Here is a 19,900-nt window from a genome sequence, read left to right as displayed (position 1 = left end):
TCAATTCACTGAAAGCAAGTAGATAATTTTAAAAACAGCAAGAAACCGGAAATTGAAGCATATCAGGAAGTTGCAGAACTCTGTGCTGGAGAGCAGATCTCATGGAGGACGACGCGGGATTGGGGGTCACCGCCCGACATACGCACAGCTCAACGCTGTAATAGCCATAGGTGGCGGACGGTGAGCTCTGCACCTGGATGCGCAACACAATTTCAGAACAGCAGGCACACAGTGAACGTTTCCACTGACTGACAGCAAGCAGAGATCTTGAAAACGATTAAACCAAATGTAATACAAAGATGTGGAATCTATCACAATTTAAGGAGTTGTAGGACAAACACTTGTCCCCCATCTGTGGGGATCAGACTGCTGGGGCTCCCGCCGATCACGAGAATGGGGGCCTCCACGTTCCCCCGTTTGAATGGAGTGGCAGTCACACATGCACACCGTCTCTGCACTCTAAGAGACAGCTCTGTACTCGCCATCAGTTCCATAGAAAGTGTGACGACCACTCCAGTCAGACTCTGTGGATCGGCGGCTCCAGGCCCCTGTTCTAGAGGTCAGTGGCCCCTGGAAATGGATGGGTATTTAAACCTCATCGACATAAGACTGGAGGCTGTGAATGCCGCCTCCTGCCGATAGAGGCCCCCACGATGGTTAATTCCTGCGGTTTCCATGTCACCAGCAGAATAGTTAAAGCACTCTCACCTCTCCCGACATTCTGGAGTAGCTGTTCTCATCCCTCTGTGTTGTGCCATCCCTCTATTATTCCTGCTAGAAGATTATAAATACATTGCCAGCAGTCTATAATAAAGGTCCAACTGGGTGTTACTAGTTGGGGGTGTGACCCGGCACAATAGGTCACTATCCAATCAGTGCTGCCCATGTCAGACTGTGAAGAGATACCCCCAGCTGGTAACACCCAGTTGAACCTTTATTGCAAAATGTTGGCAATTCATTAATAAACTTCTAGCAGGAATAACAGAGGAATGGCATAAAGGGTTCATAGAAATATTAGGGGGACACAAGTAATTACTAGCAGCTCCACTACGTGGCCGCCCGGCTTCAGTCGTCGCATGAGCCTGACATCATGGCTGCAGGACCAGAGCGCGGTGAATAAGGGACTTGTCCTTTACCCTGTACATCTCCCTGCTCTGGGCCAAATCTCGGAAAACTCTTTAAAGGGAACCTGTCCGGTCGTTCTCACGCCTGGAAGCATGGTGTTTCTGAATAATTAATCTTCCTTCGGTGATCCCGCCTCCTGCGCCCACATCATCCTCGTTCCGTTCCTCTGGTGCGCCTGCGCTTGGGGGCGATGACGTGGGCACAGGGGGCAGCATCAGTCACGGGGCAGGAGGCTGGAACAGGGTGCGGCAAAACCGACTTGAAGGAAGCTGCAGCCCCCGACTTCAAAGAGATCATTTACATAATGGCGAGAAGAACGCAATATAAAGATCAATCATTCAGAAACCAACGCACAGGAGAGGCTTCGGGGCCCCGTGCTTCCAGGCGTGAAACTAAAAGGGACCCAGCGACCGGACAGCTTTAATGTGGTCTCTGTCACTACCACAGTTTTTGGTGCATCTCTAAAATACGCCTCAAAACAGCCGCCCCCTCATCTCAATGGAGAGCAGCACTTGGTAAAGAAGCAGCACGCCCCTTCTGAAAAGGATATTAACCCCTAACGCCCAGCGCTGTACATGTACGGCGCAAGGTCCGCGAGATCTGGAGAACGATCGGGGGGGAGTCGCGGCACCATGTCTGCTCTTACCGGCAGGCAGCCATGGTGCTGCATCGCCCCCTGCAGATCAATGAGACCGGCACATCACTGCGCAGGAAGCTGTCAGAGGAATCGGGGAGGGGGCAGGTGCTGAACAAGTCGGCAGCGGTCACCCCCGAGGTGAGGCAGGGGACACCAGTGTTTGGGGTCTCCTTCTAGCGCTGCGATTGGCTGGAACAATGCTAGAGCTGCGCAGGAAGAGGCAGAACCTCCCTGCATGAGGCCATTCTAGCCGGTGACTCCATGCAGAGAGGTTCTGTGCTTCTTGTTGGCTTGCTGGGACTTGTGGTGCACACCACAGCGAGTTAACCTCTTTCCTGCTGAAAAGAAGAAAAAAGAACATCTGGGATAGCTGCACAGATTTTTTTTTCTTCATTTGCAGCTGTTCCAGATCCCTAAACCACCCTTCGTCCCTCCTTTCCCCCCCTCCCGTCTTTTTTTTTTTTTTTTTTTTAACGGACGCCATTTTGGTCCGTGTATTTTTTTGGGTCTTTTTTCTTTTACCATTTTCTCGCTCTGCACCACTTTCTGCGTGCGAGCTGTGACCGCCATGTGCTGTTCAGTGCGTACTGCCTGATCAGCACCGACGATTATTTGTTCTATACTTATATAGACAGAAGTCACATTTTCAGCCAGTGTTCACTGTAGGGATATTTTATACTACAGTTTTTGCACACGATCTGTGTGCTCAGTAGCATCTGCACATTTTTGTGTTTTTTTGTGGGGGGTTTTTGTGTGAAAAAAGAGCTGCAGTTAGTGGTAGTAAGTAAGGCTACTCTCACACTGGCATCTTGGTTTCCGTTTCTGAGGTCCGTTCAGGGCTCAGCGGTCCAAAACGCATCAGTTTTGCCCTAATACATTCTGAATGGATAAGGATCCGCTCAGAATGCGTCAGTTCGCCTCCGATCAGTGTCCATTCCGCTCTGGAGGCCGCCTGCAGCGCTTTGGTGTCCGTCTGACGGAACTGAGCCAAACGGATCCGTCCTGACACACAATGTAAGTCAATGGGGACGGATCCGTCTTCTATGACACAATCTGGTACAACAGAAAACGGATCCGTCCTCTATTGACTTTCAATAGTTTTCAAGACGGATGCGTCATGGTCATGTTACAGATAATACGGATCCGTCCTGGCACACAATGTAATTTATTTTTTGCTGAAAATATATATATTTTTTAACAACTTTTCTTCTAAATTGAATTTAAAATTAATTACAAGCCCCTTCAGATGTGAAAACACTACATACACCCCCCCCCCCACACTAAATATAGGGTTTACACGTTTCACACGTTACAGCCCAATAAAATAAAAATGTCCCGACGAGTGTCCTCAGCAGAAGAGACGTACGCCATCCGTTTAGCTCAGTCTGCAAGCGGAATGGAGACGGATCGGAGGCAAACTGATCCTTTTCCATTCAGAATGCATTAGGGTTTTGGATCCGTTTTGGACCGCTGAGCCCTGAACGGATCTCACAAACGGAAAGCCAAAACGCCAGTGTGAAAGTAGCCTTAGGTCTCATGCACACAAACATTTTCTTTCCATCTCCGTTCCATTTTTTTGCATTCACTTCAATGGGTCTGCAAAAAACAAAACAAAAAAAAAAACTAAACAAAAAACAAAACGGATGTTACTCCATGTGCATTCCGTTCCCATATGTCCGTATTTCCGTTCCGCAAAAAAGAAAATAGAACATGTCCTATTACTGTCCACATTATGCACAAGGATAGTACTGTTCTATGAAGGGCAAGCTGTTCATGCCGCAAAATATGAAATGCACACGGATGTCGTCCATATTTTTTGCGGACTGCAAAATACATACAGTCGTGTGCATGATGGTGTAAAGAACTGGCTCATTTACCCACAGCAACCAATCAGATTCCACCTTTCAGTTTCCAAAGGAGCTGTAAAAAATTAAAGGAGTCTGATTGGTTGCTATGGGCGACTAAGGCTACTTTCACACCAGCGTTTTTGTTTTCCAGTATTGAGTTCCGTCACAGGGGCTCAATACCAGAAAAAAAGCTTGCAACACTCTTTGGCCAAATCCGCTGAAGCAGAAACGCTCAGGCGATAGTGTCTAATGCCAGACCAGGCTGCAGCCCTGCGTATCTGGTCGAGAGATACTCCGGCTTTTTCCGCCCAGGAGGAGGCCTCAGCCCTGGTAGAATGGGCCTTAATTCCTGTAGGACATGCCTGACCCAATAGGGAGTAACCGTAAGAAATTGTGGTTTTTATCCAACGCCCTATGGATGCCTTGGAGAGCTTTTTCCCTGTATTGTTTCCTGCAAATTGAATGAACAGATTATTATCCTTCCTAAAAGGTTCTGTAGCTTTCAGGTGCTGGATAACTGTCTCCCTTACATCCAGAAGATGCCATTTTTCTTCTGTGGGATCCTTTGGATCACTGCAGAAGGAAGGTAAAATAATTTCCTGGTATCTATGTAAATTTGAAACGACCTTCGGGAGGAAACCCGGATCTAGTCGCAATACAATTCTATCAGAAAAACCCGGATTTCTCCTAGGCGTCTAGCAGATGAAATTGCTATTAAAAAGGCCGTCTTAAAAGAGAGATGTTTTAAGGAAATTTCTGTTACTGGGGCAAAAGGAGAATTTGTCAACCCGTTAAGGACTAGATTTAGGTCCCATAGCGGAGTGTTAAGGAAGGTCTGAGTCTAGAAGCGGCTTTAATACATCTTCTAATCCATCTGTGGTTCGCTAGGTTAGTATCGTAGAAAGCCCCCAGGGCTGATATTTGCACCTCCAAAGTACTAGGTCTAAGGCCTAAGTCTAGGGCTCTTTGTAAAAATTCCAAGATCTTTTGTATGGAGGAGATGATATATTGGGAGAGACTTTCCCAGCCACGAGAAGGACTTTTTCCAGATAAATGGCGTCCATAACGTTTTTCCTGCTGGCTTTTAGGGTACTGATAACTTTATCTGAAAGGCCCTTACTCCTTAGGATCTCGCTTTCAGGATCCAGGCCGATAGTTTGAAGAGACCCGGGTTCTGATGAAGGATTGGTCCCTGTGAGAGAATATCCTTCTGAAAAGGTATCTGCCATGGATCGTCCAGAGATGGAGAACCAGGTTCTCTTGGGCCAATATGGGGTAATTAGTATCACTGTCACTGGGTCTGTGAGGACTTTCTACAGAACCCTGGGGATTATTGCCCATGGGGGGGGGGGGGGGGGCCGCATATGCAAGGTTCCAGTTCCATTTTACTGAGAAGGCTGGGGTTCAGCGAGCAAAACCGGCTGATCTTTGAATTTCTTATTGAGGCAAATAGGTCTATTTCTGGTGGGCCCCATCTGGTTATTAATTTCTGAAATATGTCTGGATTTAAGGACCATTCCCTGGGTTTAGAGTCTGTCTGCTTAGAAAATCTGCCTCCCTTCAGATGAATGGCTGTGATAGATAGAACATTTTTTTCTGCCCAGGAGACTATTTATTTCGTTTGGGATCTTAATTTTTGGGACCTTGTGCCTCCTTGATGCTTCTGGTAAGCGACTGCTGTTGTATTGTCAGAGTATTTTTAGGTGAATTTTTTAATAAACTCAGATTTAGAGTTTCCCAGACCGCCCTTAATTTTTTGTAATTTGAAGACTCGTTCTTTATTTCTTCCGGCCACTTCCCTTGCCAGCTCGAGGAGGCCACTGTTGCTCCCCACCCCATTGTGCTGGCGTCTGTTACAATTCGTACTCCTGGTTCTTTTTGCCAGGTTACCCCTCTGGCTAGATTGGTTTCCATCTTCCACCAATTCCAATCTAGTTTTATTTGCAGTGTGATTTTTATTAGCATGTCCCAGGATGACTGATCTTTGTTCCAATTGTTTAGTATCCAGGATTGTATGGTCCTGGTGTGGGCTTGGCAGGAGGTCATGAGACCCAAGATGCTCATGGCGTCCCTGATCCAGGTGCTGTTCTGGGCTACCGAGTCCAGCATCACCCCGAGGAATCTTAGGGAAGATTTTTTTATTATTTATCAGCCAACACCAGCTGGAAATTTTCTGTAGGAAGGTTTGTGTTTTGGTGGCCGTTTCTGCTTCCAAATTTCCTCGTAGAAGGGTTAGGGTTATACCAAAGGGGAGGGCGCAGAACTGAAAAGGATGCATTATGTGATCCGGGCTTTGTAATGCAAACCGAAGATATTTTTGTGAATTTTGATGAATAGGAACGCGATAGTATGCGTCCTTGAGATCCACGGACGTCGGGTACATTTTTTTGTACACTATAGATTTGTTTAGGTCTTTTAGGTTTATGAGGGTTCTGGAGGAGCCATCCAGTTTTTTGTACTAAGAAGTCTTGAGTAGAAGCCCTGTTTTTCCTCTGACACAGGGACCTGCTTTATTACTGCTGATGTTTTTAATTCTAGTATAGCCTGCCAGATTTTTTAAACGGTATTGGGATCGCGAGACGTTATCTGGAACTTTTTTTGGTGGGGTAGAGGTAAACTCTATCTTGTATACATTTTTTATAATTTCTAGAGCCCATGGGTTTGATGTTGTGGCTTCCCACTGGGTCAATAAGTCTTTTACCCTCCCCCCTACCCTGGCGTCACTGCTTTTCACTTTGTTTTAGGGGTTGAGGAAGAGACCTCTTCCTTTGCCCCCCTTCTGGTAACTCCATCGACCAGTCTTTCCTTTACCCCTAGATGGTCTCGTCTTTTTTTTGTTCTTCAGGTAAACCCTTCTTTTTTGTGCGCGGCCTTTTCTAAAATCTTATTAAGTACCGGCCCAAACACGTATTCCCCCGAGAATGCTATGGAGCAAAGTTTGGATTTGGAGATTTCATCACCTCCCCCTAGGATTTCATCCAAAGTGCGGCCTGGCAGAGTTTGAGAAAGCGGCGTCTTTGGCTGCAAATCTAAGCGATTCCGCAGACGCATCTGCTAGAAATGCCGTGGCGGGTTTTAAGAGGGGAATAGACTGAAGGATTTCTTATGACTATCCAGCTCGTTCTCTGGCCACCGAGGTGGCTGCGATATTAGTTTTCACCCCGAACACTGACGCCTCCCAACATTTCCTTAGAAGGGAATCCGCTTTCCGTAACTGGGATACGTCCTCAAATGGCAGGAAAGTCTTTTTTACAACTTTTGCCACTTGAACGTCTATATTAGGAGCATCATTAAATATTTCAGATTCGGCAGGGTCAAAGAGAAGCCTCTCCTGAATTCTCTAGAGACCCCCAGTCTTCTTTCAGGATCCGTCCATTCATCAATCATCTCTTTTGTATTTTCATTAATGGTGAAAACCGTCGCTTTATTTGTGCATAATTTCGTCCCGTACGGATCTCGTCTTTTGGACGTTTTCGATACCCATGGTCTCACTTACAGCCTTAAGAAGTAAATCCATTTCTTCAGAGGAAAAGAAATTTACTTTTTTTCATCATCCTCTACTATCGTGTTTTAAAGCTGATGCCCCTTCCTCCATGTCCTCAGCATCTGATAACCTCGGCTTTTTAGTAGGGGGTGCGTTTTTAGGGGGTGTAGGAGAGGCCAATGAGGATGTGGTTTCATCCTGAATCGTGGATCTAACTTCCATCAGGATAGACGGTTGCTCTTCTTTCAAAAGGTCACTAATGCAAGTTTGACAAAGTTCCTTCTTATATCCCTCGGGTAATTTTTTCGAACAATTGACACATTTGTTATATTTTGGTTTCATTTTCATTTCCTTAACACCCTGGTAAAAGAAGAGCAGCTCAGAATCCGCCTCGTACTAATTCAGTAAAGATTAGAGGACAAATGCAGGTTTCCCACAGGGAGACTCGCGGGTGGAGTTGCCGAAGGTGGGTCTGCGCAGTCCATACGGGTCCCGGGAGCCGACATCATTATAACTGCAACTCCCTGAGGAGTCCTCTGTGCGGTGCCCCATAGGGACAGAGTGGCTGGGGGCTTCTTAAACTCTGTGGATTTCCTGCACGTACAGAGGTCAAGGGGTCAATCTCATCCGTAGCCGTCATGGTGGATGAAATGGAAAAACATGCATGGATTCTGCACAGACTATGGGGCTATTCACAACGGCCAGTGAATAGCGTCCGGCCAAAAATAGGACATGTCCTATTTTGGGCCGTTTGCACGGCTGGACGGACCCTATTAAAATCAATGGGACAGTTTTTAACGGCTGATTAACGGCCGTTAAAAACAGGTACACTCTATATGGCCATTTAGGGGTTAAATAAAACCCCTCACCTCATCCACTTGCTCGTGGAGCGGCAGTCTCGTCTCTCTCCATTGAGCAGGACCTGCGGTCTGCGTGGTGATGCAACCACGTGGGAGCACGCAGTGACATCATTGCGCTCCTTCGGCAGGTTCTGTTCTGTGGAGAGAGAAGAGACTGCTGCCGCGAGAGCAAGTGGATAAGGGGAGCGCTTGTTGGGGGTTTTCGGCTGCGGGACACTATGGGGGCATTATATAAACCATGAGGGACATTATAAAGCTGGGGGCCCTAAAAGGCCCAAAAAAAGAAAGAGATACACTATGGGGGACATTTAAGATGGGGCCCTACATTGGCGGCATTATTAAAGCTAGGGGCGGTTAAAAAAAATGATATACACTGTGGGGGACATTTATTTAGCTGGGGGCAGTAAAAAAAAAAAAAAATTTAAAATTCCTACAGTATGAGGGACATTATTTTAGCTGGGGGCCTACTATCCTGTGGGTGTTCTCAGAAGGGAGGGTCAAATTCATCCATTTTTCATGTCCGTTTTTAACAGACATGAAAAACTGATGCAAAGCGGACATTAAAAATGGACACATGGCCAGAAAAGGGACTGATGCAAAATGGCCACGAAAAACTGACAGTGTGTCCGTTTTTAACGGACGTTTTTTTCCACTGTCGTGTGCAGGAGGCCGAAGGCCTTCCCTGGACGCATCCATGTGGGAAAACACGTTAATGGAGGCTTAGGACCTCTCCTGAAGAAGGGGCTCGAGCTCGGCAGGACTCACATTTATCTTAAAGGGGTTGTTCTCTTACAGAAACGTATACCCCATACATAGGATGGGGGGCTACAAGTCTGATCTGAGGGGGCTGGGGCCCCAGCTGTCCCCCGTTTAAATGCATGTCCACCTCTCTATTCAGCTCTACAGGCCTGCCGAAAATAACAGCGTACAAGCCCCATAGACCTGACTGGAGCGATGGCGTGTCCCCTCTATCTACCAGGGGGAACATGGGCTCCAGATCTCATTTGGCAACAAAAAAAAAAAATGGATGACATCCGTGTGACATCCATTTTTTGGGGCGGATCCATTGTAACAGTGCCTGTCCGCAAAACAGACAAGAATAGGACACGCTTTGCGTTTTTGTGGAACAGACTTCCGGACATGGATACGGAATGCACAAAAAATACGTCCGTGTGCATGAGCCCTAAGGGTCGGTTCACACAGGTTTTTGGAGTCGTCTTGGGGCAGGTTTTCAGCCAAACCCAGAAGCGGATCTGGCAGAACGGAGAAGAACTCGCCCTCCCTTTATAGTTCTGGTTCCTCTCGAATCCATTCCTCGCTTTGGCAGAAAAACCTGCAGTAAAAAAAGCCTCAGAACCTCCCAAACCCCAGTGTGAACCTCCCCTGAGGAGCCCGAGCGTCAGCTCGCCTCGTGGGGCGCAGTCACATGAAAGGGTTTTGGTGAATATTTACCTTTCAGTGTAAGACCGTTCACACCCCCGCGATTCTTCTGACCGAGAAATAACGGAGGTGTGAACTCGCCCTAAACCGCATATATAGCAACGGCTCCGGAGAGCCCAGATCTTAAAGGGGCGACCTCAGCTGACAACCCTTGCCCATGTGCATGGACGCCATGGAGGGCTAGATCCTGGCTGCGGCTGTTCACAGGGTCGGCCGGGGGTTATGGGGGAGCTGAAGGGTCCATCCGCACCACCCGCTCCAATCTTCGGATATTAGGTCATTGTTACTTAGGCGATTCTCTTCTACACACGTTTAGCGCAACCTTCCCGTACCGAGGGTCATGTGACAGAGCACAGGACAATCTACAGGTTGCTGCGTAAATAGCGGAAATACAGCGACCTGAGATTTAGAAAAGCATTCGCTTTATTTCCGTAAACCTAATGATCGATTGAAGACGGCGTCTACATTTATGGCCGGCGATGGGACTTTGCGAAGGACATTCATATTTTGGGGTACAGGGGGGGTCCTATACATCAGAATCATCCCGGCGTTGTCCGACAACCCCTGGTACATAATCTGATGTCTACAGGGTCTGGAAAACAACCCCCAACATCCGCTGGTGGAGGGCACACAGATCAAACAACTTAGGATTGCCTTGGGATCAGCGGCGTACAGGTGCGGGGGTGACGTAAGGGGTAGCCCCCCTGAACTGCAACTAAACAGGGGACCCCAGCACTCAGGATCCCGATGAGGGGGGGACACTGTGGGGGCCCTGAGACAGTGAAAGCCAGGGATACTGGGGGCCCCAACATGAAGTCAGCTTCACAGGGAGGCTCCAACAAAGGGAACCCTAAAACAGAGGCAGCTGTGCTGGGGGGTATGGAGGGGACACCGGCCAGTGCTGGGGGGGTATGGAGGGGACACCGGCCAGTGCTGGGGGGTATGGAGGGGACACCGGCCAGTGCTGGGGGGTATGGAGGGGACACCGGCCAGTGCTGGGGGGTATGGAGGGGACACCGGCCAGTGCTGGGGGGTATGGAGGGGACACCGGCCAGTGCTGGGGGGTATGGAGGGGACACCGGCCAGTGCTGCTCCGCCCCCCAAAATCTGCGGTAAAGTTACCGGGCTCCGTGTGACCCGCGGCCCCGACAATCAGCATAAGAGAACAGCGGTGGCCGCCATCATGTCCACCCTGCAAGAGGAAGGGGCCCCAACTAAGAAGGGCCCTCAGCTCCGCGGGACTGTGACAACGACCGGACAGGGGCCCGGGACCAGCGGGGAGCCACCGCCGGCCGCTGCCGCTCACTCACCTGAGGCAGGAGGGCCGGGAGTAGACCGGGCTCCTCTCTCATCCACGGGCGACAGCGAGTGACGGGATTCCGCTCCAGCAGGCGCCTCCACAACGTCATCACCGAGCGACGCCGCCGCCGACCGACGCCACCAACCGGCGACTTCTAGTCACTGCACCCAGGCCGCGCTGTGTCACCAGCATGGAGGGCGCCCCGGACCGGAGCTCCGCGGGGAGGGCCCGGCAGGACGTGCACTACTGGTCCCAGCACCCCCTGCACTACTGGTCCAAGCACTCCCTGCACTACTGGTCCAAGCACTCCCTGCACTACTGGTCCCAGCACCCCCTGCACTACTAGCCCCAGCACCCCCTGCACTACTAGTCCCAGCAACCCCTGCACTACTAGTCCCAGCACTCCCTGCACTACTAGTCCCAGCACTCCCTGCACTACTAGTCCCAGCACTCCCTGTACTACTAGTCCCAGCACTCCCTGCACTACTAGTCCCAGCACTCCCTGTACTACTAGTCCCAGCACTCCCTGTACTACTAGTCCCAGCACTCCCTGCACTACTAGTCCCAGCACTCCCTGTACTACTAGCCCCAGCACCCCCTGCACTACTAGTCCCAGCAACCCCTGCACTACTAGTCCCAGCACCCCCTGCACTACTAGCCCCAGCACCCCCTGCACTACTAGCCCCAGCACTCCCTGCACTACTAGCCCCAGCACCCCCTGCACTTCTAGTCCCAGCACTCCCTGCACTACTGGTCCCAGCACCCACTGCACTACTAGCCCCAGCACTGCACTCCCTGTACTACTAGTCCCAGCACCCCCTGCACTACTAGTCCCAGCACTCCCTGCACTACTAGTCCCAGCACTCCCTGCACTACTAGTCCCAGCACTCCCTGCACTACTAGTCCCAGCACCCCCTGCACTACTAGTCCCAGCACTCCCTGCACTACTAGTCCCAGCACTCCCTGCACTACTAGCCCCAGCACCCCCTGCACTACTAGTCCCAGCACTCCCTGCACTACTAGTCCCAGCACCCCCTGCACTACTAGTCCCAGCACTCCCTGCACTACTAGCCCCAGCACTCCCTGCACTACTAGTCCCAGCACCCCCTGCACTACTAGCCCCAGCACCCCCTGCACTACTAGCCCCAGCACCCCCTGCACTACTAGTCCCAGCACTCCCTGCACTACTAGTCCCAGCACTCCCTGCACTACTAGTCCCAGCACTCCCTGCACTACTAGTCCCAGCACTCCCTGCACTACTGGTCCCAGCACCCCCTGCACTACTAGCCCCAGCACTCCCTGTACTACTAGTCCCAGCACTCCCTGCACTACTAGTCCCAGCACTCCCTGTACTACTAGTCCCAGCACTCCATGTACTACTAGTCCCAGCACTCCCTGCACTACTAGTCCCAGCACCCCCTGCACTACTAGTCCCAGCACCCCCTGCACTACTAGTCCCAGCACTCCCTGCACTACTAGTCCCAGCACTCCCTGCACTACTAGTCCCAGCACTCCCTGTACTACTAGTCCCAGCACTCCCTGTACTACTAGTCCCAGCACTCCATGTACTACTAGTCCCAGCACTCCCTGCACTACTAGTCCCAGCACTCCATGTACTACTAGTCCCAGCACTCCCTGCACTACTAGTCCCAGCACTCCATGTACTACTAGTCCCAGCACCCCCTGCACTACTAGTCCCAGCACTCCCTGTACTACTAGTCCCAGCACTCCCTGCACTACTAGTCCCAGCACTCCCTGTACTACTAGTCCCAGCACTCCCTGTACTACTAGTTCCAGCACTCCCTGTACTACTAGTCCCAGCACTCCCTGCACTACTAGTCCCAGCACTCCATTTACTACTAGTCCCAGCACCCCCTGCACTACTAGTCCCAGCACCCCCTGCACTACTAGTCCCAGCACCCCCTGCACTACTAGTCCCAGCACCCCCTGCACTACTAGCCCCAGCACCCCCTGCACTACTAGCCCCAGCACTCCCTGTACTACTAGTCCCAGCACTCCCTGCACTATTAGCCCCAGCACCCCCTGCACTACTAATCCCAGCACTCCCTGCACTACTAGTCCCAGCACTCCCTGCACTACTAGTCCTAGCACTCCATTTACTACTAGTCCCAGCACTCCCTGCACTACTAGTCCCAGCACTCCCTGTACTACTAGTCCCAGCACTCCCTGCACTACTAGTGCCAGCACTCCCTGTACTACTAGTCCCAGCACTCCCTGTACTACTAGTCCCAGCACTCCCTGTACTACTAGTCCCAGCACTTCCTGTACTACTAGTCCCAGCACTTCCTGTACTACTAGTCCCTGTACTACTAGTCCCAGCACTCCCTGTACTACTAGTCCCAGCACTCCATGTACTACTAGTCCCAGCACTCCCTGTACTACTAGTCCCAGCACCCCCTGCACTACTAGTCCCAGCACTCCCTGCACTACTAGTCCCAGCACTCCCTGTACTACTAGTCCCAGCACTCCCTGTACTACTAGTCCCAGCACTCCATGTACTACTAGTCCCAGCACTCCCTGCACTACTAGTCCCAGCACTCCATGTACTACTAGTCCCAGCACCCCCTGCACTACTAGTCCCAGCACTCCCTGTACTACTAGTCCCAGCACTCCCTGCACTACTAGTCCCAGCACTCCCTGCACTACTAGTCCCAGCACTCCCTGTACTACTAGTCCCAGCACTCCCTGTACTACTAGTCCCAGCACTCCCTGTACTACTAGTCCCTGTACTACTAGTCCCAGCACTCCCTGTACTACTAGTCCCAGCACTCCCTGCACTACTAGTCCCAGCACCCCCTGCACTACTAGCCCCAGCACTCCCTGTACTACTAGTCCCAGCACTCCCTGCACTACTAGTCCCAGCACTCCCTGTACTACTAGTCCCAGCACTCCATTTACTACTAGTCCCAGCACTCCATTTACTACTAGTCCCAGCACCCCCTGCACTACTAGTCCCAGCACTCCCTGCACTACTAGTCCCAGCACTCCCTGTACTACTAGTCCCAGCACTCCCTGTATTACTAGTCCTAGCACTCCATTTACTACTAGTCCCAGCACTCCCTGCACTACTAGTCCCAGCACTCCCTGCACTACTAGCCCCAGCACTCCCTGTACTACTGGTCCCAGCACTCCCTGCACTACTAGTCCCAGCACTCCCTGTACTACTAGTCCCAGCACTCCCTGTACTACTAGTCCCAGCACTCCATTTACTACTAGTCCCAGCACCCCCTGCACTACTAGTCCCAGCACTCCCTGCACTACTAGTCCCAGCACTCCCTGCACTACTAGTCCCAGCACTCCCTGCACTACTAGTCCCAGCACTCCCTGCACTACTAGTCCCAGCACTCCCTGCACTACTAGTTCCAGCACTCCCTGTACTACTAGTCCCAGCACTTCCTGTACTACTAGTCCCAGCACTCCCTGTACTACTAGTCCCAGCACTCCCTGTACTACTAGTCCCTGTACTACTAGTCCCCAGCACTCCCTGTACTACTAGTCCCAGCACTCCCTGCACTACTAGTCCCAGCACCCCCCTGCACTACTAGTCCCAGCACTCCCTGCACTACTAGTTCCAGCACTCCCTGCACTACTAGTCCCAGCACTCCCTGCACTACTAGTCCCAGCACTCCCTGTACTACTAGTCCCAGCACTCCCTGCACTACTAGTTCCAGCACTCCCTGTACTACTAGTCCCCAGCACTCCCTGTACTAATAGTCCCAGCACTCCCTGTAATACTAGTCCCAGCACTCCCTGTACTACTAGTCCCTGTACTACTAGTCCCGCACTCCCTGTACTACTAGTCCAGCACCTCCTGCACTACTAGTCCAGCACCCCCTGCACTACTAGCCCCAGCACTCCCTGTACTACTAGTCCCAGCACTCCCTGCACTACTAGTCCCAGCACTCCCTGTACTACTAGTCCCAGCACTCCCTGTACTACTAGTCCCTGTACTACTAGTCCCAGCACTCCCTGTACTACTAGTCCCAGCACTCCCTGTACTACTAGTCCCTGCACTACTAGTCCCAGCATTCCCTGTACTACTAGTCCCAGCACTCCCTGTACTACTAGTCCCTGTACTACTAGTCCCAGCACTCCCTGTACTACTAGTCCCAGCACTCCCTGTACTACTAGTCCCTGTACTACTAGTCCCAGCACTCCCTGTACTACTAGTCCCAGCACATCCCTGTACTACTAGTCCCTGCACTACTAGTCCCAGCATTCCCTGTACTACTAGTCCCAGCACTCCCTGTACTACTAGTCCCTGTACTACTAGTCCCAGCACTCCCTGTACTACTAGTCCCAGCACTCCCTGTACTACTAGTCCCTGTACTACTAGTCCCAGCACTCCCTGTACTACTAGTCCCAGCACTCCCTGTACTACTAGTCCCTGCACTACTAGTCCCAGCATTCCCTGTACTACTAGTCCCAGCACTCCCTGTACTACTAGTCCCAGCACTCCCTGCACTACTTGCCCCAGCACTACTAGTCCCAGCACTCCCTGCACTACTAGTCCCTGCACTACTAGTCCCAGCACTCCATGTACTACTAGTCCCAGCACTCCTTGCACTACTAGTCCCAGCACTCCTTGCACTACTAGTCCCAGCACTCCTTGTACTACTAGTCCCAGCACCCTCTATACTACTAGTCTTCTAAATGAGCGCCAATACGGATGATTTATCAATATCAGACGCTGGTAAGATGGCGGCGTTGCCCACAGCAACCGATTACTTTGATTCTGTCATTTAACCCTGACCGGTTGCTCTAGTGGCGGCTGCACTCTTGCACCCGTTGGCGCTTGCGCTGAGTTCTTGCCGTCTCTAGTGGGTTTTCCGCGTTGACGTCGGCCGGGGTGATGCTCTGCTGTCACTGGGGCTTCACCCTGTGATTTATATAAACCAGTAGCGATGGAGCAAGAACGCGTTCAATACGGGTTAAAACTGCGTCAAAACCGTGTCTGAAATCCTGCATGTGGCGTGGCCGCGTGTTTCTTTACAGGTCACTACGTTTTTTATCATGTTATATCTGTGAATTGAAGCTTCTGCCCAGCCCAGTGCAGAGTGGCCCCTTGCCAGCGATGGGTATCGCGGCAGTGTAAAGGTGCCTGTAACAGGCTCTGATCTGCACTCTGGGAGCCTGAAATCAGTTAGTGTGTCCTCCGTGCCCCCCGATGTGTGGGCCCTGCCTCTTTGCCGATCTCCCTGCCAGCATCTGTCCCCGCCTGCCCCCATCCATTTGTGCCCCCTGCCCCTGATGCCATCCCCCTGCTGTATTTGATGGCGGCGGCTCCGTTACTGAGCCGCCGTCATCAGCAGCAAGTGTCAGCTGTATGCTGACAATCTGCTATAACCCCTTAGATGCCACGACAGCGGCATCCATGGGGTTATTAGAGGGAGGGGGCTCCCTCTCTCGATTATCGGGCTGCTGCGCTGCGATGGCAGCGGCCCGATGGTTTCCATGGCAACCGGGCGCTTTGCAATGGCAACCGGGCGCTTTCCATGGCAACGGGGCGCTCATTTGTAAGAGATTTAAAAATAAGTAAACTACAACCGGCTCTATTAATATATCCCATGATCCACCCGTCCGATAAACACCATACAAAATAAAAACAGTGCCAAAAAATGCCAGGTTTTGTCACCTTAAATCACAAAAATTGCAACACCAAGCGGTGAAAAAGGCGTATGCCCCCAAACTAGTACCAATAAAACCGTCACCTCATCCCACAAAAAAAAAGCCCCTACCTAAGACAATCGCCCAAAAAAAAAAATAGAGCTCTCAGAACATGGAGACACTGAAACATCATTTTTTGGGTTTCAAAAATACAATTATTGTGTTAAAGTAAAATAAATTTAAAAAAGTATACATATTAGGGATCGCCGCGTCCGTAACAACTAGCTCTATAAACATATCACATGACTTAATTCCTCAGATGAACACCGTAAAAAAAAAAAAAATAAGAACAGTGCCAAAAAAGCAATTTTTTGTCACCTAACATCATTTAAAGTGCAACACCAAGCAATCAAAAAGATGTATGCCCCTCAAACTATTACCAATCAGACCGTCACCAAAAAATGAGACCTAAGACAATCCGTCAAAAAATAAAAAAGCTATTGCTTTCAGACTATAGAGACAATGAAACATTTTTTTTGTTTCAAAAATGCTATTATTGTGTAAAACTTAAATAAGAAAAAGTATACATATTAGGTATTGCCACGTCCGTAACGGTCTGCTCTTTAAAAGTGTCACATGACCTAACCCCTCAGGTGATCGCTGTAAAAATAAATAAAAATTGTTCCAAAACAACAAATTTGTGGGTCACCTTGCCCCATAAAGTGTTATAATGAATGATCAAAAAATCCTATGTACCCAAAAATGGTACCAATAAAAATGTCAACTCTTCCTGCAAAAAACGAGCCCCTGCACAAGACGATCGGCAGAAACATTTAAAAAAAGGCGTTCGGAAAATGGAGACACAAAAACATATTTAAAAAAAAATTGCTTTATTATGTAAAACTGAAACAAAGAGAGTAGACATATTTGATATCACTGCGTCCGTAACAACCTGCTCTATAAAAATAGTGCATGATCCACCCTGTCAGATGAATGTTGTAAAAAATAAAAACGGTGCCAAAACAGCCATTTTGCCTCACAAAGAATGTAATATAGAGCAATTAAAAATCATATGTTCGCCAAAATAGTACCACTAAAACTGTTACCTTATCCCCTAGTTTCCAAAATGGGGTCACTTTTGGGAGTTAATACTGTAGGGGGGCTTCAAATGGGACATGGCATCTAAAAACCAGTCCAGCAAAATCTGCCTTCCAAAAACCATGCGGCGCTCCTTTTCTCCTGCGCCCGGCCGTGCGCCCGTACAGCAGTTTATGATCACATGTGGGGTGTTTCTGTAAACTGCAGAATCGGGGAAATAAATATTGAGTTTTGTTTGGCTGTTAACTCTCAATGTGTTAAAGATTTTTTTTTATTAAAATGGAAAATCTGCCCAAAAAGTGACATTTAGAAATTACACAACCAATGTCAGCAGGATGCCAGGCCGGGATACCACGGACCGCTCTCGTCCGTGTTCCACGGCGGTGTGCATTCGTCCTAAAGGTGAAATATATTGACTCAAATTTACGACTATTATGAAGTACAATGTGTCACGAGAAAACAATCTCAGAATGGCCTGGATAAAAGCGAACGTGTGCACCCCGTGGTCGTGCTGCGAACACAGTCCACGATGGGTCCGCGATCTGGCTGTTCCGCAAAAAGATAGGACATGTTCTATCTTTTTGCAGAACGGAAGTACGGGACGAGCCCCAGGGAAGCACTCCGTAGTGCTTCTGTAGGGTTCCGTTCCGCACCATTCCGCATCTCTGGATTTGGAGACCTATTCAAGTGAAATGCGGTCCGCAATACGGCAGCGGAAAGCACACATTTGTGTGCAGGGGCCTTAATAGCACATAAAGTGACACGTGTCAGATTTGCAAAATTAGACGCAGACACAAAGGTGAAAATGGCTTGGTCTTAAAATGGTTAATCTTAAATTATTAGCATGTATTACCCCTCTTCCAGGCACTATACTTACCTATAAAAACTGCGCAGCCAATAACCGTAACGGAGCGGGGTTTCAGATACGGTTTTAATGGCGCCTCTGCTGCTGTGTGTGAATAATCCTGTACGACCTGGAGACATCTTCTAATCTTGTGTATTTTCCGTCCATATTTTACCCCCCAGAAAAAGAAAGTCGGGAAGCTGGAGTATGTCAAATAAATCTCAAGGAAGAGCGAGTGGCGTCCGGCATTGCGGCTCCGATAAGTAACACCATGGAGAGAGGTAGTCACCTTTAGTTGACCAATCATGTTGCTGCTTTCAGTTTTTTATATGCCTCTACAAAATGAGAGATGAGATCTGATTGGTCGCTATGGCCTTGTGTTTCCCTTTCCCTTTGCATTGGGTCTGATAATATCCCTAGCAACCAATCAGAGCAAGGCTTTCATCCTACTAGAGCAGGTGGAGAGATGAAAGCTGCGCTCTGATTGGTCGCGATGGGCCAGCTCTTCATTTTATATATGAGGCCACTTGTGAGATCTTCTATGGATGATGCGGCAGGAGACGAGCGGCGCCTCTTGTTCCTGCCGCGAGCTGTGCGCCCCCCCTCCGTGTTCATGTGCAGGTCTGACGGTAAACACGTCTCTCCTCGGGGAATCGCTTTAATTAGGGCAGGTCGCTTACTCTTTCCTCCTGTGTAATTACCGCTTCCTCCTGCCAATTATTCATCTCCTTGATGACAATGAGGCCCGGGCTGCTCGCTCCCCGGGGCGTCTCAGCGAGTTCCTCCGCAGATCAGGCCGAAGGTTCACACTCTGTAGGGTCGGCTGCGCTTTCTGTACAGTCCGTCAACGACCTACAAGAAGCCAAATATGGAGTCCGTCCAATAAACCGGCAGAGGCGACGCCTGACTGAGCGAGCGCTGCGCGGCCAATGCAACACGGACGCCTCCAGTAATCTGATGGCGGGTGTTACTGCGGATTGTGACGCGGATCTCACCCTCTGCCTCGTTGAAAGTGGTAAAATCAGAAAATAGATTGGTAATGGCGCAGCATATCCGTTTTTATGTATGGAAAATCTGGATAAGATTTATTAAACCTGCCCAGTAGTGAGATCCGTGGATTTTATCCGCCATTTCCAAATTGACCCTTAGACTCCATCCACACGACCATGCGGATCGGATGCGGACACTTTTTTTTATTTCAATAGGGCCGCAAAAAATGCAGAAAGCACACCACGTGCCCTCCACATCCGTAGGTCCATTCCGCGACTCGGAAAAAAAGATGGAACGATGGGCATTGTTACAGCGGGACCAAAAAAAAACGGCTGCAACACAGACGTCATCCGTATTTAATGTTCCTACAGACTAAATTTCATCCAGATTTCCGTACGTATTCTGTGCCGAAATCCATGTGAAAACTGCAGCAAATCCGTGTCCAATTGTTTCCAGTAGGAATCCACCTTGCCGTTGTCGCCACACCTTGCCTTCCTACAATTTCATGAAAGTTGTGACCAACAGATAGCGTCAGCGTATTGCGGCTCCTGCGGAAAGAGTCAGCATGGCTGCATTATGTGAATACGCCTTAATACATCGCTGTGTGAACTGCGGCTTTCAGCATTCCAAGAGACGCGGGCGGCCTC

General features: G+C 49.9%; 2 protein-coding genes across 2 annotated transcripts in view; one reads left to right on the top strand and one right to left on the bottom strand.

Moving 5' to 3' along the window:
- Window positions 1-10,825, bottom strand: part of LOC122920502 (zinc finger CCCH domain-containing protein 18-like) — a 76,068-nt gene extending 65,243 nt beyond the window's left edge. The window contains exon 1 of the mRNA XM_044270039.1: window positions 10,704-10,825. The gene's annotated coding sequence lies outside the window, so the exon portion shown is untranslated. The remainder of the gene's footprint in view (window positions 1-10,703) is intronic.
- Window positions 10,826-15,223: 4,398 nt separating this feature from the next.
- The window catches only part of LOC122921054 (thyrotropin-releasing hormone receptor-like), an 87,256-nt gene continuing 82,579 nt past the window's right edge, over window positions 15,224-19,900 (top strand). The window contains exons 1-2 of the mRNA XM_044270945.1: window positions 15,224-15,407; window positions 18,446-18,544. The gene's annotated coding sequence lies outside the window, so the exon portion shown is untranslated. The remainder of the gene's footprint in view (window positions 15,408-18,445; window positions 18,545-19,900) is intronic.

The sequence above is a fragment of the Bufo gargarizans genome, chromosome 10, assembly GCF_014858855.1.
Source record: "Bufo gargarizans isolate SCDJY-AF-19 chromosome 10, ASM1485885v1, whole genome shotgun sequence".
Classification (NCBI taxonomy): domain Eukaryota; kingdom Metazoa; phylum Chordata; class Amphibia; order Anura; family Bufonidae; genus Bufo; species Bufo gargarizans.
This window is presented reverse-complemented; position numbering and strand designations above follow the sequence as displayed.